Source organism: Euprymna scolopes, chromosome 35, assembly GCF_053919585.1.
Source record: "Euprymna scolopes isolate OS-2025 chromosome 35, ASM5391958v1, whole genome shotgun sequence".
Classification (NCBI taxonomy): domain Eukaryota; kingdom Metazoa; phylum Mollusca; class Cephalopoda; order Sepiida; family Sepiolidae; genus Euprymna; species Euprymna scolopes.
The window spans coordinates 41,522,399-41,548,723 of NC_136516.1; the positions used below are offsets into that span (position 1 = coordinate 41,522,399).

Consider the following 26,325-nt stretch of genomic DNA (forward strand, 5'->3'; position numbering starts at 1 on the left):
ATATATATATATATACTAGCATGGATGCCCGGTGTTGCCCGGTTATTTGGAGGTGTATGTTGAGCAAAAAAAGCGGTCATTTTTTAAAACTTTCATCCCTATTATGACCCCTTAAAATTTTTTGTTTTGGGCTCAAATCAAGTTATTAAGTAAGCTTCATGTCCAACGAATCTATATCTAAAGTTTCAAGTATGCAGACCCAAAATTGTTGGAGGAGTTTGGAAGAGTTCTCAAAGATCAAATCGTTGAACTTTGACCCCTTAATCGCCAAATTTCTGACTAAAAACCGATGACATCGGTTTTCCCAAATCTCATTACCCTGTATATCAAATTTCAAGTCTGTAGACTGAAAATTGACAGAGTTATTGCGTAGGAAAATGTACACACACAGACACACACACAAACACACAGACACTTTCACTTTTATAGATATACTAGCATTTCAGCCCGGCGTTGCCCGGGTGTTTGGAGATATATGCTGAGAAAAAACAATAAAACAAAAAAAACGGTCAATTCATTGTTTTGGGCTCAAATCAAGTTATTAAGTTGGATCCATGTCCAAGGAACCTATATCTAAAATTTCAAGGGTTTAGAACCAAAATTGTCGGAGGAGTTTGGTAGAGTTCTCAAAGGTCAAATCGTTGAATTTTGACCCCTTAACAGCCTAATTTCATGCCGAAAACCGATCACATAGATTTTCCCAAATATCAGTACCCTGTATATCAAATTTCGAGTATGTAGACTGAAAATTGACAGAGTTACTGCGTAGGGAAATGTACACAGACATACACACACACGTTCACTTATATATATATATATATATATATATATATATATATATATATAGATAGATAGATAGATAGATAGATAGATAAATATGGAAATATGTTTTTTGAATTATATTTGACTTTTTATTAATATCAATCCTTTATTTATAAAGCTCAATGCAATTTCAGAGTATATAACAAACAAAAGTCTATATTCCAAATTTCATGATATTGACCCTCTTACAATTTATTCCTTGATGATTGCTAGCAGTCGTTCAGTCGTTATTCTTGAAAGAACCTGTTTCATAGCCGCCATTTCCCGTTTAGGTGGCACCAATCAAAATCAAAATTACCCATTCCATAGAAAATAGACACCCCACAAACCGTTAAAATAAATTACCACGCAGCAACAATACACCCCTATTTAGCCATAATGCATATACCCCTGAATCTCAGTACTATGTTAAAGACCATATATAATCTTATATATAATACTATATATAATAATGTTCTCCTTCTTTATTTAGAATTCAATAAAGCTTCCCCCAACATTCTATAATTCCTCTTAATCCCCTACGTCCCTAATGAACTTTACGCTAGATGCCGCATCTTCCCAATGCAACCTAGCACCTTCACTACTCTTCTGATGAGAAGCATTAGGCTTCGAAATGCCTTGGCATAAAGAGTCCCTTCTATCCCCTAAACTCTGCCTGTATTCCATTATTAAATGAATGATCCATTCTATATCTACCAATATATAGTTTTTTATCTTGATTTCATACTCATGTTGTCCTACTATATATATATATATATATATATATATATATATATATATATATATCAATCGTTGTTTTTATTTGAATAAAATAAAATATGCATCAAGTGCGCTTGAAAGCCAAATCACAACGTAATATTAGGAAAATAAACAAATATTTTACTTGTTTGAAATTTATCACAAATATGTTCCTAAGCGCACTTGATGCGTATTTTATTTTATTCAAATGAAAACAACGTTTCTATGTGAACTCTCATTCTTTAACGTTATTCTCGCGTTGCCTACGCACAGTTCTAACATTTCAAAATACAACCGCTAGAAACAACGCGCTGCTCTTTACAGACTTCTTTCTGAATATTTACAACATGGCAAAGAAGAAGAAACGAAAAAAAAAGAAACACACTGAAGATGGAGGATACCTCTGAAATATATTCGTGATAAATTTCAAACAAGTAAAATATTTTTTTTTTCCTAACATTACGTTGTATTTGGCTTTAGCGCACTTGATGCGTATTTTGTTTTATATATATATATATATATATATATATATATATATATATATATATATATATATATATATATATATATATATATATATAACGTTGTATTTAGCTTTAGGGCACTTGATGCGTATTTTGTTTTATATATATATATATATATATATATATATATATATATATATATATATATATATATATATATATAACAAAATACGCATCAAGTGCCCTAAAGCTAAATACAACGTAATATTAGGAAAAAACAAATATTTTACTTGTTTCCGCTAATCGGGGTTCGAATCGTTCGACTGGTAGTAATCGTGACACCCTGCACTGAAGAATCCCGAAAGGGTGAAATACTAGTGTCTGTAGGTATTTAATTATTATAGTAAAAAAAAAAATAATTATATATATATATATATATATATATATATATATATATATATATCATTCTTTTATTCCATTATTATCATTCTATTATTTTATCATTCTATTATTTTATTATTCTATTATTTTCATTCTATTATTCTATTATTATTCAGAAAATTATTAGAATTTTTTGGTGATCGGTTAAGTCTACATCAAAGTAAAGATTTGGATATGAGACATTTTCAAATTACGAGTCATTTTCTGTTACGTTTTAAAACTCCAGCTCCTTCATTTTATGATAAACGAATAAATCCGGCATTTTAATTATATTTCCGAGGTCAAACTTTCACAGGAAATGGGCAACAGTGATGTTAAGTCACCTTATACCATATCTAATATTACTCCCACACCTTTCAGCCACTTCTTCAGAATGGGCCAAAAAAGTGCAGCAATTGCTGTATGGATTCCACGTTATATGACGTGCATTTGCTATATAATCCTGGTCTCCTTAGAGATAATAGGGGGGGGTTCTGCTTTTTTGGTTCATCCTGTAGTGTTGCACTCAGCCCGACTCACATACATATGTTCAGGGTAGTACATGGATTCAGTCAACGCAGAAACATGTCCTTTATGTGAACGAGGTTTGGGCGGTGAAGAAACCGTAGTGGTTCGAGAAAGCTGAGCTGAAGGCATCAATCGTGCAAATATCGAAAGCAGTGTGAAATTCAGTATGTACTCTACATTGCAATGTAGACTACAGTTTATCATATACTAGCTGGGAAGGATCCCGACTTTGCCCGGGTGTAAAATACGCTTACATATGATATTTTAATTTGTCCACATTTCGTATATATTATTATAAGGTCGTGATTTCAAAATTTAAAAAAATAATATGTAGGTGCCATCAGCTAGAATCGAAACTGCAGCATTCGGAGCTTGTGATATTACACCTGTACCAACATGACACGTATATAATTCGGTTAAAAATTAAAAATAAGATAAGATAAATGTACAAAATGTTTGACGATTTTTTTCAATTTTTACCATTTTTCACCCTTAAAAACAAATTTAACAGACTAAAGACCGATAAAAGAACGGCCCGTAAAAAATCCAATCATTAACGGCCCCTAGCGCCGCTCTACAACTTTAAGTTTCGGAGGAGATAGGGTTTGAAAATATGTATACTGACAGGCCGATAGATAGACTGGCATACAGACATATAATCGTTTTTATATTAGACTAAGGTACTGCGCAGAAGCAAGAGAAGCTTCCTGCCGTAACACAGTGATGAGTTTTTAAACAAGAGCCGGCAATCAATCAATTTGACTGAAAAATTCAACCAATCGATTCGATTGAAAAATTGGCGATTTTACCGATTTCAAAGACAATAACAGTATGATCACATAGAAACGTTTTATCCTTATTTAATTCCGGACAACGTCGGTTCTTTCTTCGAGTATATATATACTAGCGAAAGTACCCGTCGTTGACTGGGTTAGAAAAACAGCCAACAGAAACTGGACTCTGATTGATGAAAGTATGATAGGTTATGAAAAGGGAGGGTTGTAAAGAGATAGCTTCGAATTTGGGTGTATCAAAACCAAAGCAAAATATGATGAAAGTAAAAATAAAATAGATAAGCCCCATAATTTATTATACCATACCTGTACACACTGAAACACTTATCACAATATTTTGTGGATCTATATTAAAAAAACCTTGTTAAACTTTGTGACATATTTCCATTCTATGGAGGTCAGGTGCGAACGAACACCCCATAATTTTATTATACCATATTTCTTCAAACTGAAACATAATTATCAAAGTATACTTACGCAGATAGATATGAAAAGTTTTATTATACCATCCATATTAAAGTTAAAACATACTCATCAAAGTATTCTTATGTACATCTATATAAAAAACAATTGTAAACGTTTTTGTTTTTTTTTAATTTTTAAATTTTTTATTTCCATACTTTGTGGACCAGGCGCGAACGCAGACCCCACGATTTTTATGAACCACCGTTCTGCCAGATCAAACAAACCCATTCCTGATCCTCGATACATCTTCTATCATTATGTGCCATCATTTTTTTTAAATAGTCAACCATATAGGAGCCTATTTGTGACCACACACACACACATACATACATACACATACAGCTTTATATATATATATATATATATATATATATATATATATATATATATATATATATATATATATATATATATTAGACGGACGCGTGTACCGGCGTTGCCCGGTGGAATTAAGCACCTCCCCACACCATTAAACTACGGCTGACCTTAATTATGTTGAGATACTCTACTTAATATTTGAAGTCAAATCTTTAAGAAAAAAGGCCTAAACAGGTAAAAAAAAAAGCCAAAATGATAACTATAGCCAGATTTTCACAAACAAAAAAGCCAAAATGATAACTATATCCAGATTTTTACAAAGAAACCAAATAGGAAAAAAAAACAAATAGTGTGCGTGTAAATATATACACAGCTGTGTATTTTACACGTCATTGCGTACTTATGTAGATTAGTGATGTTTTAACTCCATACTTTTGATATATATTTATATATTGAAGCGATTAGCTTCCGAATAATCGCCTGTTTTATATAACGATTTGTTCCACAACAATACGGAATAAAAGAAATATGGAAAAAAATTACAAAATAGTTGGCAAAAATAAAGTTCGGTTTATTTCGTGCAATAAAATATCCGTATATTCTTTTCGGCAAAAGAATATAAAGAACACAAATATTTCGAAGCCAACCTCTTCGATTTAGTCCAGAGTAAATCACACGTCATTATATTTTGTGCGTTTGTGTAATTTTATAAAAAGAAATATGTTGCAGAAATAAAATAATTGGTGAAAAACAAGTTCTGTTTCATTTCGTTACATAAACTTCCGAATTTTTTGGTTCATCATGAGGAAAAGCGCAAATATTTGGAAGCTAACCTCTTCAATTTAGTCCAGAATATATAATAAAAGCAATATATCGCGGACTTATAATTTGTTGTAAGAATTGAATTCGTTTTATTTCGTTCAATAAGTTTTCTTTGGGTGGGAGCAGAATAAAAAAAAACGACATTATTTGGGAGTTAAGCTTTTTCAATTTAGTTCAGATTGAATAACACGATATTATAGTTATATTTTGGAGTGTTTCGTTTGATATACGATCTTTTAAATTGAGACATTTCATCATATATATATATATGTTTATAATATATGTTTATATATTATATATAAATATATATAATATATATATGTATATTATATATATATATACATATATATATATATATATATATAATTCAAACACGGTAATGTTTGAATATATGGTTAAGTGGCAGTTTTAGTCATTTAGAATTACTTTAAAGCTTCACCGCTCACTTATTTTTCGACCAAATCAAAAACAGCGTACAGAAAATGGACTCTGATTTATGAAAGTATGATAAGTTATGAAAAGGAGGGGGTTGTAAAGAGATTGGTTTTGATACACAAAAATGTTACCTTAAGAAAAATATGATGAAAGTAAAGATAATTTTCGCGAAAATATTTTTTTATATCAACTTTGTTTCCATTCGTAGCCGAGAGTGACCACCAAAATGATGTTTCCTTACAAAGAGAAACTGTTATCTATATAAAAATATAAATATATAAGAAATAAATGTTACCATAATAAATAAAAGTTACTTTTATGGTAGAAAAGTTCATTGGTTTGTATTTTTAAGTTGTTTGTAAAAAAAATTTTTTTTTGAATTCAGGAACCGGTTTAAAAAAATCAAAATGGCAGCGACTTTGAAATGGCGAGCCCCGTTTTCAATTTGAAGGAGGAGCACCTGAGCCTTCTGTGTTAACAATTTAAGAGAGTTCCGTCAACGTAAGGAATATTCATAAACATATTTTAATGTTTTCCGTTATTTCGTGCTTGAGGAATATTCGATTATGGCATGTGTAGTTTATATAAAAATTCATTTAACTAGTTATCGCCTCAAATTTCGTTTTAATTTCGGTTCGCTGAAATTAATTCAAGCAAAGAGCATTAAAAACTATTTCAAAACAAAAAAAATGAACTGAACTTTTATTGACTATAGTAACATTTATTTCTTGTATATTTATTTTTTCGGGTAATTGTTTGTTGGCTTTTCTGCTAAACACTCTTACTAAATGATATCGACGAAATATCGAAAAACAAAGAAACAAAAACAGTTTTGAAAAATAATGAAACTTTACTTACTTTAGTAAAATAATCCGAAACAGTAAAATGGTATTTTAAAAAAGTAAACACGTAATTACTTTAGTTTTTTAAAGCAAAGAATCGATATAAATATTAATAAGAAGAAAATGGCGTTCTTTTCTAGCAGAAGAGCTTCGTTTCAGTTTTACAGTATTGAACGGTGTAGTATTACGCCGTCGGATTAAGGGCTGTACAATTGTAACGTAAAGAACACGCAAAAAGGGTTGTAATCAACTGAATTCCTTCTAGTACACTGACAAAAAAAACTTAAACAGATATATAAATAAAAATAAAAAGGTTATGTAAAGGTTATGTAAATGTTTTTAAAAAGAGACGTAATCACGTGAGCAGGATTTTTTTTCTTTTGACAAGATAACAAGTAACGTTCTTATTTTATTTATTTATCTATTTATCTATTTTCGAAAGAGTGCCACGTGCAAGTGGAGAAGGAAAAAATAGAGATATGCAAAATTTGTGTCGAGAATTGTCTAAAGTTCTGACTTTTTTTTTTTAGCTTTCATTTTTAATAAGAACGTGAATTTATGACATGAATTTGTTCGACACAATATGATTCAACTCAAAAAAAATAAATAAAAGCTAACGTGAATTAAGATTAAAGTTAAGGTGTTATTGTGGACCCTCACCCCTTTTAAAACATCTTGTTAAACTTTGTGACATATTTGCATTCTATGGAGTTCAGGCGCGAACGAACACCCCATAATTTTATTATATCATAATTTTATTATACCATATATTTTACAGACGTTCAGCTTTATATATATATATATATATATATATATATATATATATATATATATATATATATATATATATCGCATAGATTTTACGCGGATCGATCAACGTCTCATCAGTTTCATGTCTCGTCAGGCTCCAAAATGGTATTTAAATGTTAAAGCGTTGGTCTTACAATGTTATATATATATATATATATATATATATATATATATATATATATATATATATATATATATAGTGTTATAATGGAATAAATCCAGAGGAAATCCGGGTATGAGAGCTCAATGTGGTAAACAGAGCAATAAGATATGTAATTTCCGTGTTATAATTTTTAACTTTATATATATATATATATATATATATATATATATATATATGTGTGTGTGTGTGTGTGTGTGTGTGTGTGCGTGTGTGCATTTAGATTATATTAGTTCTAAAGTTAGGTCTATGCTACTTCGAAATAATCTAGTGTTGTGTATGTGAAACGGCACTTACCCTATTTGCGTTAAACGGCTTTCTCCGAAGGAGGAAGTTCCATGGGAGTATGAAACTAACAAGCAGTCCCTAGTCGCATGTATATCCCCGTTAGGGGAGATGACGACATTACGTTTTTACAACTTTTCCAGGTCACTCATTTTAATAATGACCAGGCTCAACCTTGCTTAACTTCGGTGATCTGACAGGAACATGTGTGTCAACGTGATTATGTTGTAGCCGTTATCTAGGGTTTTAGGTGTATGAATTTCTACGTTTTTTTTAATTAGATCTAAGTTCGAGCATTTTCGACAGCAACAAGGTTTATATACTCAAGGTCTCCATCATTCGCGATTTTATAGTTTCCTGTATCTCCTTAAATATCAGTTTGTTATAAGTTTGGGAAATTATTCTATCCGTGCTCAGAGGCTTATCAGCTGGTAATATTTTCTTAAATTCGTCATTTTGTTTTTTTTTAGTTTTGTTAATATTCTGCAATATAGTGTTTATATCTACATTACAACGAGCACTGTTTTCTTTTCTATTAATTTAATTGTATCAATGAATTTACTAATACATTAAAATATACTCTGCTCTTTAGACTCTTGTTCTAATCCCCTTACTATATATATATATATATATATATATATATATATGTATGTATGTATATAACTAATATACTGAGTTCGTGTAATTCAGTAAATGTTCATATACCAATGATTTTTAAGCCAAAAATGGTTGACTTAAGGAGTAAGCTACAAAATTATCACATTTCATAATTGAGCATTAATATACTGTGTGTGCAAAATCCAGACTTCAGAACAAGAACTGGACATTGAAACAATTGTAACGTAAAATGAAATACACTTTTTGTTGCCATCAGCACTTTGTTTTGAAGTCTTGATTTTGCATACACAGTATATATATATATATATATATATATATATATATATATATATATATATACTAACAGAGAGACCTTTACTTTTAGAGTGACCCTTATATATATATATATATATATAAATATATATATATATATATATATACACTAGCAGAGTCCCGACGTTGCCCGAGATTGAATGATGATCAACGAATATTTCACACTCCTATATTTTTTATTGTAATCGCAATCCGTGAAATCATCCGGGAGGAAGCTTCACATGCCTCCATCCAGTGACTTAGTCCAAAATATATGTTATTCTACATTTCACTCTAGAGAACCTACTGTTTCTTTTATAAAATTATTTTATATAAACTTCTTTCCATTTAACGAAAAAAAATTAAGAAATTTACGTGTTGGGTTTGAACCTACAGACGACGTCATGCAAAAAAAAAAAAAAAAAAAAAAAAAAACACACGTAAATTTTCAAGTGTTATAAAATTGTTTGCAGTTAATGAAAAAATTAAGAAATTAAGAGTTTGAACCTATAGACCACAGCATGACCCCCCCAAAAAAAAACACGCTAGCAACTTATCCGCAGTAGAATTTTCACGGCCTCTTGTTCTATAATTGTTGCTAAGCGATGACAATGAAAAAATTGCTTTACCGATACTAGATCAATTAAAATAACGGTTTTACTTATTGATTATCGATAATTATCGGGGGGTATTCCGAGACAAAACTAAACTAAGATCACTCTCAGACGTACACACCAAAGTTCTCTAAGTTTTAGAGAAAATCTGTTTAGCCGTCTCGGAGTATATGGGGCACGAACTCTCACGCACAGATACAAATTTACATTCATATAATTGTAGAGATATGATTTAATTGAGTGATATTCACCATATTAAGCGGTAACATTTCAAAATTCGCCAATGCTTTCATAGGAGATTTTTTATAGGAGATTTGCTTGTATAGGAGATTTTTTTTTACTCATTTTCTAGAATAAAAAATATGCGAGTATTCTGCTGGCTTCTGTATTTGATTTCCAGATTTTGTTCCAGGTTGTTTGTTTTCCTTATTGGTATATTTGATTAAAAAATTCCACCGCATCATTTTTTTTAATTCGTGAATAATATTAAATCCATTATGTATGACTTGTGGTTTGGAATGGCTACATTCCTTTGAGAAAAATCAATTTATTCCGTTTGGAATATTTTGTATAATTTAAAATAGGCAGGTCAATCTGAGGAGCAAGATATACGTACATTTTAAACAAATATATATATATATGTATGCATGTATGTATGTATGTATATATATTAAACAAATATATATACACACACACACACACACACATATATATATATATATATATATATATATATATATATATATATATATATATATATATATATATATATTGGAACGGAAATCTCTCAACAGCTCTTTCGGTTATTATCTCAGTAGGAAAAAAAAACGATAGTATTGAAATAATATTACTGATTGAACAAAAGAGCAATGTGGACTCTTTTATAAATTAAAGGTGCTAATAAGACCATTAAAACCAATAATATTACTTAATAAAGCGTGTAAAAAGCGATTAAAATAGAAACGCGAGGGATGAGGGGGGGGTCAACGTTCCCCGAAGAGAGTTAATGCTTTTAATAATTCCTTCTGCCGGCACAAAGAAGGTTTACGAATGGCGCGAACGAACACCCCATAATTTTATTATATCATAACCACTGTCAATAATTTTCCCCATCTTTATCCGTGCTTAAATCAAAACGTAGATTCCATAAACAAAGCTTCTTTCACAGAACTGAACGGCTGTGGAACTCTCTGCCGCTTGCCTGCCCCCCCCCGAATTCAACTTGGATGTCTTCAAGTCCAACTAAAACAAATTCATGATGAACCGCCCCCTTAAGTAATGACACCTTATCAAATCCCCAATACTAACGATTACTACAATACTATCCCACTGATTAGTGTACACACAATAACCCTTATCCCCGAGTGGCTCCTGGTGACCCCCACGTAAAAGAAAAAAAACTATTAATCTACCCTATTCTTTTCTCCTTAATATAATTATTCTTTTTTATTTATCATTTCCCACGGTTTTATGTTAACATGAGATATTTATTATACCTTGTTTATATTGATTTCGTTTATGCTACCAATATTAAGTATTTCCTATAGTTTATTTCCTACTCTGTATCTGTATGAGAAATTGTAGTTAAAAGTATTCCCATCGATATTCATAGGTTTTAAATAGGCTAGCGTATGTCTCATTCTATGCAAACAACTTTAGATAGTTTCCTGCTTTTTGTTTAGCAAATGATCATTTAATGTTACCATATAAAAGAACTCTAAGATAATATACGTATATAGATGCATATATTTATACACACACACACACACATATATATATATATAGAGAGAGAGAGAGAGAGAGAGGGAAAGAGAGAGAAAGGGAGAGAGAAATAAATAGATAGATAGATGTATAATAAATTGTTTACTGAGAACTATATTCATCAATCTGGAATGGATATGAATGACAAGATTTTATTGCTTGTAAAACACGTCATTAACTGTAAACAATAACAGCAATAAAAAATTGTGCATTTTCTGCACGTTATTTTCACTTTATCCAACTTTATTCGATTTTCTGAGAAAAAAGAAGACAAAACTCATATCAACAATCATAAAAGCACGTGAAGTGTATCATATATTGATGGCTATATTTTATCCCCTTTTAAATTCTTACGACTTATATGATAATCAGAATTTATAGAAATATTACATTTCATGTATATATATATATGTGTGTGTGTGTGTGTGTGTGTGTGTGTGTGTGTGTGTGTGTGTGTGTGTGTGTGTGTGTGTGTTGGTACGATTAATCGGAATCGGGAATCGGAAAAATCGGAGCTTCTTGGAGTATCGGAATCGATTTCGGAATAGGGAAAATTTGAGCCTATTTCCCGATGCCAAAACCGATTCCCTTTAATTATCTATTTTTTTTTAAATTCTGTTTCTATAAAACGTCTTCCACTGATTGTAGTAATAATAAAATAATAAATATTTATTGATGAAAACTTCCAGTAAAACTGAAATCTCTAGATCACCTTCTCATAAGTGTGTTTTTACGTTTGAGAAAATACATGCACATTTAAGATGTGTTTTTACAATAATCGGGGCAAAATAACAACTTTACAGTAAAATATGGGAGTGTTAACATGCTTCCACTGGGAACACTGTCTCTTGATCTCTGAGTCATAGCTGTAAATCCAGCTTTCATCGCAGGTCGCCAGAGCATCCCGATTAATCGTTCCAACACTATTATATAGAAATATATATATATATATATATATATATATATATATATATATATATATATATATATATATATATATATATACATACATGGCGACCTGTGATGAAACCTGGATTTATTGCTATGACCCAGAGATCAAGAGACAGTGTAAGCATGCTAACAGTCCCATACCCAAGGCGGCCAAATTTTGATGATCCCCCTTTTGATAATACGGACCGGATCTACATGTACTGGGCGCCCACTGGACATACAGTCGACAGAGAATACTATGTTGAGGTTTTTAAGGGAGTTCATAAGGAGATTCCGCCGGAAACAGGGTAGAAATTTTCAAATCGCGTCAGGAGAATTTCCACCAGGACAATGCACTCCATCCTTTGTCACACACTATTTGACCAAGACGAGCATCAAGACAGTTCCTCATCCTTCCTTAAGTCTAGAACTTGCTCTCTGTAGCTTTTGATTATTCCCGAAGTTCAAGGAAAACCTTGGAGCCTGTCGTTATGAGACAATTGAGGAGATGAAAGTGGGTGTTACGAGGGTCATTGATACACTCATACAAGAGGACTTCCATTCGAAGTGGACTAGAGTTTCATGTATGTACTATTAATAAAAGTGTCCATATTAAAAAAAGTCTGGAAGCTTATGGAAGGTGTCTTTTTTTTATTTTCTTCCTTTGAAGATTGTAACGCTGGGTATGGGGCAGCCAAACAGGCAGCCAACATTGCCATGATTTTTTATTGAAACCAACCGAGAGCTCTTTTAAGTATCTTCCTTATTTCTTTAAATGCAATTGTCTGGATCTCTTTTGCACTTGGTTCACCGGGAATATTAGTTAGGTAGGACTTCAGGATTTTCTTCGCAAGCCCTATGGCATCTATAATAACTGGTATGATTGATATCTCTCTAAGATTTTTTTTTTTTTTTTTTTTTATATTTTCACCCCAAACAAGGCAAATTGCCACTTTGGTGTAGGGGGCTACTATCAGGGGCACAACTACTGGGGTACTATGTAGGGATTTGGGCAGCAAGACGTCGGTTCACGTTACACTTGAACTTCCGCACGTAAGTAATGTTGGGGAAGCAGGGACCTGGAATGGAATTCCAGAGTCTAGCGGTTCTGGGGAAGAAACTATTGGAGTAAAAATATCTTTTACATCTAGGGATCTCTACAGTGTGGGGGTGGGATTTAGCAGCCTGTCGGGTTTGTCGAGGGTGCTCACGTCGTGGGGGCACAAGTGATTGCAGTTCGTCAGAGCATTCACCACTAAAATACTTGTAGAAAAGGCAGAGGGATGCAACATTTCGTCGATGGGACAGAGGCTGAAGCTTAGATTCCAGTTTCTTTTCATATCACACACGAGACCTTGATATTTGGTCTGTTTCTCCCTTTCAACTCTGTTCAGACCTCTATCATAAAGAACACTCACTTCAACCAAGGTTGCCATTCTTTCTGGCATTCCATATAACTATGTCAGGTTTCAAAGCAGCATTTCCAAGGTAGGTGGCTGTAGGGATTACATGGTCGTAATGTATGGTATATAAGTCATTTCTAACTGTTCTTTCAGGTTGATGTTCTCAGGATTGGCTGCAACATTGGATGTTTAATTTTTTACAGATGGTCCAGTGGTTCCTACATAGTGTTATGCCGTTTGATGCAAACTGCTTATGTTGTTGCTCTCAATCGCCCTAGGAAGTAATTGTATCAGCTTTCAGCGTTGCCATAATCACTACACGTTGACATATGAGACCTGTTTGCACAAGTCATGTTGACAAGGTAATATCTAATGAAACTCCATGAACAAACAGAATGCTTAAATAAATATTCATCGACCCAACAAGAATATTATTTGAACTACGGCAGCGCATAGACGATTCGATCGATGTGTCTCGCCTGGCGCATGTCTGGGTTAATTCCCAAAAGCATGAATCTGGAGTGAGTACCACTTTTGAAAACCAATCACCTGTTATCGAATTGCTCTGCCCCTATCTTTCTATCTCCCTCTCCCTTTCTCTCTGTCTTCAATTTCGCTCTCTCCCAGATCTTTATCGCTGCTGCGTTGATCTTCCCCTATCTCTCTCATCTTACCCCATCTCGCACGCAATCCTTTTTGTTCTACACTACCTCTGTCCTCTGTATCTAGTTTCGCTATCAATCGCTATCTTTCCCCACCCTCGCTAAGTTTCTTATACCTCTTCCCATCTATTCCTTTCTCATTTTTCACTTCTCTCTCTCTCTCTCTCTCTCTCTCTCTATTATCTCCTATTATTCTCCTCATATTATTCTACTCAACCCTTCTCTATTTCTCTGCTCCTGATTCTCCAACTCTGTCCTTTATTTCACTATGTCTCCCATATCTATCCTCATTTCGCCCCTGTCACTCTCTATCATTCTTCCTCATAATGGCTCCTTCATCTCGCCTTCCCATTTCTGTCCTCTATCTTTTACCATACCTCTATCCATTAGTTCTCTCTCTACTATCTCCCTCACACACACACACACACATATATATATATATATATGTATATATGTATATGTATATATATATGTATATATATTTATTCATGTATATAAATGTATATATATGTATATGTATATATATGTATATATATTTATTCATGTATATAAATGTATATATATGTATATATATGTATATATATGTATGTGTATATATATATGATTATAATATGTGTATATACATATGTACATATATATCTATATATATACATATATATGCATGTATATATATGTATATATATATATCTATATGTATATACATATATATGTATATATATGTGTATATATACATATATATATATCTGTATATATACATATATATGTGCATATATATGCATATATATCTGTATATATACATATATATGTATATATATATATATGTGTGTGTGTGTGTGTGTGTGTGTGTGTGTGTGTGTGTGTATACCTATACAGTGGGTGCAATAAATATCAAAAAACTTAATTTATTTTTATTACACGAAAACAAAAACAATAACAAAAAGCTATTCTAATTGTATTTCGGTAAGATTTTTGATACGTGATTTGCATTTATCATACAAATCTACATTACAATAGCACTTTTTGATTGTTTTTGTTTTCATGTAATAAAAATAAATCAACTGTTGGCTTTGTATCGGATATTTATTTCGCTCACTGTGACTTCTTATCTCTCGTCTTTTCCCATCTCTCCTCTACATCTGTTCCCTATATTTCTCGCATATCTCTCTATTCCACCCCTTCTCTCTATCTATCTATCTATCTATCTATCTCTCTTGGCTTTTCAGTCTTTCCATCTCTCTTCTTTTTCTATCGTTCTTTACGACATCTTTATCTCTCCGATTCCATTCCCCTTCTCCAGTATCTCTCTACTTCTCTTTTCTTCTCTATCTATCTCTACTCTATGAAACAGAGAACAATCACTCAGTACAATTTCTATATATACTTATAATAAATTCCAGCAATAATATATCTTTGAACTTTAATCACAAATCTACACACAAGTGATTACATAATTTCTACCTACACCATAATGAAAAGATTTTAAAAAATAAACATGATTATCGGCTTCCTCCAATGTGCATGCAAAATTTCCAGTCTAGCATGTCTAGACGAAAAATTCAAATACATCACAAATTCTTTGAAAATATTACAATACCGCACATATTTTATATCAAACGCTAAACAAGCAGCAAAAATCCTATACACTTTTCTCATAAACAGACATTTTTTTTATATTAACTATCGTCAATAATACAATAACTTACAACACTTTAAACACACTAAACATTCCAATAATACCAACAATATCACAAACTACAAAATAAACATTAAAATAAAAAACATTTCTAAAACCAGTCCATATTTAATGCAATTATATGTAATGTATCAAGATCGTTACTACCCAAAAAAGAAAACAGCGGAGCATTCTAATGAAAAAAAGAGCCGTGGCCAATCAGGTTAGATTTACAAAAAAAAAAAAAAACAAAAAAACGCTAACCAACTTTTGCGCAAAAGATAAAACCAACCATTATTTTGGGCATTACTCAGTCAGTCAGTCAGTCAGTTGCTAGTCGACACCCGTGTTATATTTCCGTTAAAGTAAAAGTTTCTATGCCACGTGCTCTTGCACACGTTCCTTTTCCTTTTTAAAAGGGCTGAGTTTTTTTTCTTCAACATTTTGTTACTAACAATTCCTGCGTTTACTGCTGCTACCTGCTCTTACGTTTACTATTTGCTCTTACGTTTATTATTTGTTCTTACATTTATTATTGGCTGTGGAATTAGTTCGGTAAAGCCTAGTAAAGAGGTTTTGGTCTGTCTTCCGTTCTACGATAAAACAACACAACCCGGTACTAGTCACTGAAATGTGGTGTCTGCACAAATTAACTCTCCTTGGTCAATGGAGGGGGAAACCCTTCTATGCTAAAGCAATTTTAGTTTTGCAGAATTACCCTTTTTAAGGGAGCTAGTTATCTCCCACATTAAACCGGCCTTGTGTCACATTTCGTTCCGAGGAAAACAAATAACCAGTCAGTCAGCTAGTTGCTGTAAAGATCCCGCCCTGTCCACCCCTATCGAATGATTTTGGAACTCCGTTAGCAACAAGCAATTAGCAACGTAAGAAAAAGAAGAGAAACTACGAAACTCTTCGAATGAATTGGCTTTAGTTTGCTCATACATCTACATTGCATGAACCATCTTAAAAGAAACTGTCAACTGCTTCATTTTTTTTTTTTTTGCTTGACTTTGGAATTTAAATTGTCGTCCACTCGTTTTCGAAAAGAAAGGATTATGTTCACATTTTTTTTTCCAAAGGTGCCGTCTTTAACTTCCTCTTGTACGACATTATTAGGCGAACTCTATTTAAATGCACAGATAATTGACGTAACCCTTCCGAAGCTTATAAGTTAAAATCGTGATAACGGCGAGGAAGGTCGAAATGTTGGCTTCCATTTATGAAGCTCTCGACATGCGGATTATTTCTGATTTCCTGGAATATTAAGAAATAGGACCCAAAAGGAGGATGTAATACATTATCATCAAATATACGTTGGTGTACTTAACAGAGACTAGAAAAATAGCTTAGTGAACATTAAAAAAATGAATTTCTGAATTTTTGAGATGAGGATTGATTATTCGTATTATTTGAATTCATCGGACTACTGTTCTCATCTTTTGCGTCATTTTCACTACGTTTCGGTCGATAAAACCTTCGACCTTCTACAGGTGTGTCTTGTCGACCTCGGTAATGTTTCTGTCGAACTCGGGAATTTGGACGGAATTTCGAGCGGAACGCTTTATTTACTTCACGGGGTAGCGTGTTCTTGTTCCGTCAGCCAGGACTAGTTAAAGATCCTAAGTAATTCGCAATTGTATTTTTAGGTCGCCCACACTGGGGATATAACCTTCAACTTTCAGGAGACTGCGCCACGAGTCCTGACGGACTCAGTGTGGGCCACCGAAAAATATAATTCCAAATTACTTAGGACTTTGATCCAGTCATGGCTGACGGAACAAGAGCACGCTAACTCCGTGAAGTAAATGAAGAGTTCCGCTCGAAATTTCGTCTAAATTCCTGAGTTCAACAGACACCTTCCCAAGTTCGACAAGATACACCTGAAGAAAGTCAGAGGTTACATCGACCGAAACGCTGTGAAAATCGTACTCAAGATGAGAACAGTAGTCTAATGAATCGAAATAATACGGATAAAAATAACAATTTCCTGAATGCTTTATTCTCTTATCCATTAAGGCGTGATCCTGCTTTTAACTTTATGCAAGCTAAACTCATTAAATTCATTTGAAATCAATCTCAATGAAGACTTCTTAAAAAAGCGCTCATTACTAATTGAAACACAATTAAACAAAGTAACGGCTTCCACAATTTTTCTCATTTAATCAGTAAACTTATATTAAAAGAACATAACTTAAATAGCACCAGCCATAAAATAAAAGATCAATCAGTCTATAGATAAAAACACGAAAACATTAATTTCTTTTCATATCCACATTTCTAAAAAAAAAAAAGAACAGAAACTTTTAAATTTCGAACGGCAATATATCTGTTAAGAAAAGTCACCATTCGTGCCATAAACACTATGCACACTTTAAATGCTAACGGCTATTTTTCGTTCGGAAATTAAACAAATACATTCTTTAAACAATGCAAATAAAAAAATATTTTTTAAATATTGTACTAGTATATTAGTTATTCAAATGAATCATCCTGAGGAAGTCTTGAAATAAAAGCAAAAAGTTGATGAACATATAATTTTAGTTTGTTACCCCTTCATTTCTCCATCACGATATGATAGTTCTATAATTTTCGACATATTTCCCCTTTCTCTCTTTCTCTCTCTCTCTCTCTCTCTCTCTCTCTCTATATATATATATATATATATATATATATATATATATATATATACTATATATATACATATATAAAAGAGGTAATAAGAGAGAGAATTATACATATGAATATATAGGTAAATGCATAATGTGTGCATAAAAAAAACACACACACACACATACCGGAACATTTTGCTCAATAACCGTTACGATACGACCCCGATGTCACTAGAGTTTCGGTGAAGTACCATCGGAAAAACTACGATGATATATATATATATATATATATATATATATACATATATACACATATATATACATACACACACACACACACACACACATATATATATATATATATATATATATATATATATATATATATATATATATAAATTCCAACGAGAGAAAGATGTATATTTAAATAAGGGGGTGGTCACCAACAATGTGTATTTTTTAACATTATTTTATTATTCCGTGTTTTGGTTTTTCATTGAAAATTATGTTTAGATTATTGTAATAATGTTTTTAAATCATTGAAATCGTTTTTAACGCGTTTCAGACGTTCTGTGAAGCGTCCTCTTCAGAAAGTATTTAAAACGTTTGTCAAAAATGTAAACCAACATTTTCATAGTTCATTTGAAATGTTTCCGAGAGTTGGAAATAATCCTCAATAACAACTACTTCCAATTCAATAATGACAACTACATTCAAATACTAGGCACAGCAATGGGTATTAAAATGGCACCAACATATGCCACCCTTACACTCGCCTTCCTAGAAGAGACCCTTTATGAAAGGACAGAGCAAAAATATGGGTCCAATATAAAAACACTCTTCATAGAATCTTGGAAAAGATACCTAGACGACTTCTTTATCCTCTGGTGGGCCACATGGGGGATATCAGAGAACTCCACACTTTGCTACAAAATCTACACCCAAAAATAAACTTCACACTAGAACAAAGCCCCACAGACCTACCTTTCCTAGACATCTTAGTAACAATAGAAAACAACAACATAATTAGACATCTACCACAAGCCCACAGACAGTCAACAATACCTCCACTTCAAAAGCCACCATCCTAAAAACTGTCTAAAATCAATACCTCACTCTCTAGCACGTAGTCTGCGCCATAGTAACAGAGGGACACCTCCGTTCGACTAGACTGAATGAAATGCAAATAACACTGCGGAAAAGAGGATATCCACTACTACTAATACAGAAAGGTATTGAACTGGCTGAAAAAATTCCAATAGACCAACTAGGAACCCCAAAAGAACACAACAAAGGACAAATTTTAGCATGCGTCTTCACACAGAACACAAACAATCCAGAGCTATTTACACAGATAACAAAATACCTTATCCTCCTAAATCAGAACGACAAACTAAAAACATACTTAAAACAACAAAAATAATAAAAAGCAAACGCCAACCCAAAAACCTAAAACACATCCTAACTGCCTTAAAACTCGTTCCACACACTACAAAAGGGGTTACAAAATGCAACAAACTGCGATGTGGAGTATGTGACATAATAATAGAAGGAAACACATACACATTTAAAAACCCAACACAAACATTCGAAATAAAAAAGGATCTAAATTGTACCTCCAGAAATGTAGCAGATGCATAGCATGCAACAAATCCTACATAGGCGTCACCAAAAATTTCAGCAATAGAGTGGCCTTACATAAGAGCAACGTCAAAATTGCAGATAACAGACACCTCTATGTTTCAAAACACGTACACACATGCAGTGGAAACAGCTTCAACATAATGCTAATCCTCCAAACAGAAAATTATTTTTATTTACTTACACAGGAAAAAAAAATTCATAACAAGATTCACTCCCGAACTAAACAGAGCCTAATATCAACACACAAAAACATGAAATTCAAGACACACTCGCATGCATACATATACATATACACACTCACACATAAATCAGAACCGACACATTAAAACACACACACACAGACACACACGCATACAGCCAAACACAGACATAACACCCCTGACTCTAATACAACACATTGAACAATACCAACCCTACTTAACCTCGAAACCAACAACACTAGGAAACACCTAGAACCATAGCGTAATATCTGTTCCAACACCTCGCTCCCCCCTCAGTCAGTGGAGGGGAAATCCTTCATGACGGAGATAACTATCATCTCTTCTATCATCCCTACTCGCATACCTATATCTCTCCAAGTGGCCACTCTCCTCTGGGGAACGAGACCTTCCCCACACTAAGAACCGATCCTGGGTATGGCCATACCCACATGGGGAGACAAATAAATAGAAGCATTAAAATATCCCCTACGTATATTTATAAATACACCTCTTTATCTAAAAAAACAATATTAAGAATACCCGAACAGTCTAAGACTGAAACGAAAAATCACAATACTAAAATCTAAGAATCCAAAAAATAAATATCAAAATTGAATGAAAACACCCCTGTCCTTATTTCAGCGGAGCTGGTCCCTCCCCACACACACATTCGTAACAACTTTGAATCACAGTTACCTTCCTAGGGAAGCAAATAACTTTATAATACTATAAAACAAAACACACATTCTTCAAATCAAGAAAAAACGCACACACACACACTCATCCCCCTACACACACCCATCCTACCCTATGCACTCAGTTGACCAAGTACCAATAGGCCCCTCACCCCCACTCAAGTAAGAGTAAAAAAGGAAAAAAATGAGAAAAAACAAAGAAAGATAAATAGAAACACAAGCAGAGAGAGAGAGAGAGAGAGAGAGAGAGGGGGGGAGAGATAAACATAAGACATCAGTGACCACAGTCCAGCCCAATTAACCAGTAATAGAAATTGAACATACGAATGAAAAGTAGAATCATTTACACATATTTCCACCTCTCGGGAACATTTCAGATGAACTACGAAAATGTTATTTTACATTTTTTACACGTCTTGAATATATTCTAAACATTTTAAATTCTTTCTGAAGAGGACGCTTCACAGAACGTCTGAAACGCGTTAAAAACGATTTCAATGATTTAAAAACATTATTAAAATGATCTAAACATAATTTTCATTGAAAAACCAAAACACGGAATAATAAAATAATGTTTAAAAATACACATTGTTGGTGACCACCTCCTTATTTAAATATACATCTTTCTCTCGTTGGAATTTCGTAACCAATTTTATGTATATATATACACACACACACACATATATATATATATATATATATATATATATATATATATATATATATATATATATATATCGTCGTTGATTCTCCTATGTTAATTCACCGAAACTCTAGTGTCATCGGGTCGTATAGTAACCGTTATTGAACAAAATGTTCCGGTAAGTGGCCAAACTGACGCCTACTTCTGGCCGATCTATGCCGTTGGCATAGATAAACATCTCAAGAGTAAATGATACAGAGAAAACGTAACTTAATCGAATTTTATACACGGAAGCTTGACTCCCAACTTTGAAGTTCCCTCTCTCACCGCTCAACTTCTTTGTTTTGTTCGTTCTTTATTGTGATTTTCAATCCGGTTTTAAATAAAAGAGGAGCTTTGTATAAAAGAATAACTATTCAGAATCTGGTTTCATTTGAATAAATAAAAAATCTAAACGTTTTTATAAAACGGAATTGCAGTAGAAACAAGTTCTTTGTTCAGCCTTTCTTCAGACTTATTAAATAAAAATTACTTTAACAATAAGTCTGTGGAAATTGTCAGACGACATATTGTTTGAATTTGTCGAAATGGTCTTGAAACAATTGTAACTTACAATGAATTTTTTTTTTTTATTACATTTTCACCCCAAACAAGGCACATTGCCACTTTGGTGTAGGGGGCCACTATCAGGGGAAACATCTACTGGGGTACTATGTAGGGATTAGGGCAGCGAGATGTTGGTTCACGTTGCACTTGAACTTATGCATGTCAGTACAGTTGGGGAAGCAGTGACCCGGAATGGAATTCCAAAGTCTAGCAGTTCTGGGGAAGAAACTACTGGAGTAGAAGGATCTTTTACATCTAGGGATCTCTACAGTGTGGGGTGGGATTTTGCAGCTTGTCGGGTCTGTCGAGGGTGTTCACGTCGTGGGGGCACAAGTGCTTGCAGTTCTTCAGAGCATTCACCATTATAGTACTTGTAGAACAGGCAGAGGGATGCAACGTTTCGACGATGGGACAGAGGCTGAAGTTTTGATGCCAGTTTAGGGCCTATCAGATTTGCGACTCTCTTTTGAACCCTGTCAAGGAGCGAGAGACTAGTAGCCGATGCACCGGCCCAAATATGACAGCAATACTCCATACATGGGCGAATAGTGGCCTTATAGAGGTACAGGATACTTTCGGGTGTTAGAAGTTTTCTAGCACGGTAGAGAGAGCCCACCTTCCTTGCAGCGGCCCTGGCAATGCCCTCGATGTAACTGTTCCAACTCATATTTCCAGTGAACGTTAGGACAAGGAGCTTGAGAGACGTACTCTCAGATAAAGAGTCGTTGGCCATTGCTATAGGTGGTAGAGAAGGTTTCTTGTAATTATTGAATGAAGCCAGTTTTGTCTTGGTGGCATTGAACGTTACCATCCATTTTTGTCCCCATTCCACTACTGATTGGAGGTCATCCTCTAGTGTTTCTGCCATTACTTTAGATATATGTTCGTTTGTTTTCCTGTCGTGCCTGCTATAGAGTGTGGTGTCATCAGCATATATCCCCATCTCAGAGGCAATCTTGTCGGGGAGGTCATTTATGAATATCAGGAACAGCAGAGGTCCCAGGATAGATCCTTGGGGCACTCCCGCATTTATATCATATTGTTTAGATGTACGACCGTCGAGGACAACCTGGATTTTTCTCTTATCTAAGAAGGATTTAATTACGTTAAGTATTCTACCAGTGATACCGTATGATCTGATTTTACTGAGAAGACCCTCATGCCATACCCTGTCAAAAGCCTTAGATATATCTAGAGCTACCGCTCTTCCCTCTCCCGCTTTGTCCAGTGAATGGTATATGCGTTCAGAGATTACAGTGAGGATGTCTTCTTGTTGCTATCAACCCATTTCTTTAAGTCTTGGTTTTTGTTAAAACAGTATATGAATGCTCAATTATGAAATATGATAATTTTGTAGCTTACTTTTTGCGTCTTCTCTCTTTTTTGGCTTAAATTTATTGGTTTATGAACAATTACTGAATTATATTAACCCAGTATAATTCGGAATACTACAAATTTCTCTCTCTCTCTCTCTCTCTCTCTATATATATATATATATATATATATATATGTATGTATGTATATATACACACACATATATATACACACGTGCGCGAACACACACATACACACACACATATATATCTATATATTTACAACACATTTACAAAATAATATCTAGTATTTTATAGCATAACCATTATTGTTGATTACAGCATGCAGACGTTTTAAGTAATCCTCTACACACTTCTTAGATGTGTCGTGTGTTATTTTATTCCATTCTTCCACACAAATTCTCTCCAATTCTCGCAGATTTTAACGTTCTTTTCTATGGACCCGTAATTTCAATTCTTCCCATAAATTCTCTCTATAGGGTTGAGATCGGGAGATTTACTAGGCCACTTTAAAATATTCACTTCTTTGAATTGGACCAATTTTGTGTGAGTTTCGCAGTGTGTTTTGGATCATTATCATGTTGAAAGATCCAGTTTGATGTTAATTTGAGCAACTTCACACATTCTTTAAGGTTTTTCTCTAAGATACTCCTATAAAGTGTTCCATTCATTTTTCCTTTTAATGTTCCCACTTTTCCTTCATCTCCTGCACTAAAATAACCACATATCATAATGGATCCTCCTCCAAATTTTACTGATGTAATGGTATTTTTTTTTACTGGTATTCAGTACCTTTTTTTTCTCCAAACTTTCGGTGTTTTAGGAGTGCCAAACAAGTCGATTTTGGTCTCATCTGACCAAAGCACGTTATGCCAAAACTCTAGAAGCTTGCTTGCATACTCATTTGCAAAATCAAGCCTAGCACGAACATGCTTTGGCTTAAGAAGGGGAGTTTTCCTTGCTGATCTAGAGAAGATGTCTTTTAGGTGAAGGGTTTTACTGATTGAGTCCTTGCTAACTTTAATTTCACTGTTTTCTAAGTCCTTCTGAAGCTCTCCAAGAGTAAGTCTAAGCGAATTCAGAACCTTCCTTGTGATTAACCTTTAAGCACGTTTGGTTATTTTTGGAGGACGACCTGATCTGGCCAAAGGAAGGGTTGATTTGTGAGACTTCCAATGCCGAATTATTGTTCAAACAGAATTCAATGGAACCATCAACTGTTTGGATATTGTTCTATATCGCAACCCACTTTGATGAAGACTTGCAATTCGTTTTCTGAGCTCTTGACGAATCTGTTTATTCTTTCCCATTCGGTGGTTGCTTACAATACGGTTATTAGAAAAAGAATGACGAAATAGTTTTATTAATTGCTTACTTCGATGTCCATTTGTTGTGGGGCTCAGTTGGGTCCACAGGAACGACACGGGAAAACACGTAGTAGGTGGTTTATAGTGTATTAAGGAAAGGTACAAGGATATAGAAAAAGATAAAGAGAATAGTAGTAGTTGCAGGTATCAGTAAGATCTCGGTCCCTGAGGTACAATATCCGTTGAGATCGCGCTCCACCGTATCAGCCTTGGGAGCTGATTATATAGGATCTGGAGGAGTCCATTATGGGATGAAATCCGGTCTCACAACACTATTGCATATTCCGAAACATTTTAGAAGCTTCTAAGCATCTTACCATGATAAACCTTCATAAAATTATTGATAAATCTAATGAATTTATGTGTTGTAAACTTTTGCGGTGCCAATTATTGAGTTTTCTCTTCGCGTTGTCATAAATTGTTATTTTTTTTAATTTGTCCCACTGTTCCTATCTTAGTTTAAATAAATTTTCTATGTTTACAAAAAGTTTCATTACCATTTGGAAGCTAGAAATACAAAAACTGACAGTTTCAAATGTGTATTGTAAACTTTTGCGGGGCAATATATATATATATATATATATATATATATATATATATATATATATATATATATATATATATGTATATATATATATATATATATTAGTGTTGGAACGATTCTAATATTTTTCCCAATTCCGATACAATTATCGATTCCGATTCTTTACACATCTCTAAATATTTAACTATAAAGTTTTATTTTCTCCCGATAACAGTAAAAACGCATCTTCTGCATATATTTTCTCAAACGTAAAAACACACTTGTGAGAAGGTGATCTAAAGATTTTAGTCTTACTAGCAGTTTAAATCAATATCTATTCATCATTTTATTATTACTATAAGCAATGGCAGATGTTTTATTAAAACAACATCAAATAAAATAGATAATTAAAGGAATCCGTTTTGGCATTGGAAAACAGGCTCAAATTTTTCCGATTCCGATACTCAAACAGCTCCGATTTTTCTGATTCCCGATTCCGATTCCGATTAATCGGCCCAACGCTAATATATATATATATATATATATATATATATATATATATATATATATATATATATTGAATACTGAACTGCTCATGGGACGAAACTACATGAAAATTTCCAGGCTGTTTGAAAATTATAATACTATTCTATGGTTTAAATATTATGACAATTGGTAAAAAATAACTACATATTCAAACCAATAAAATATGCCCAAATTTGCCTACATTTGTATATATAGTGTCTTGCAAGCCAGCTTCAGTTTTGCTGCTTTGGTTGTCTCCCCTGTAGCCTTGCCAGCTTGCCATGTCCCTAATATATATATATTAAAAATAAAAAAGAGCAGA

The 26,325-nt window shown here is 33.2% G+C and overlaps 1 protein-coding gene across 3 annotated transcripts in view; it reads right to left on the reverse strand.

The window, feature by feature from the left end:
* Window positions 1-26,325, reverse strand: part of LOC145259615 (FMRFamide receptor-like) — a 906,472-nt gene that overhangs the window by 308,011 nt on the left and 572,136 nt on the right. The window lies entirely within an intron of this gene.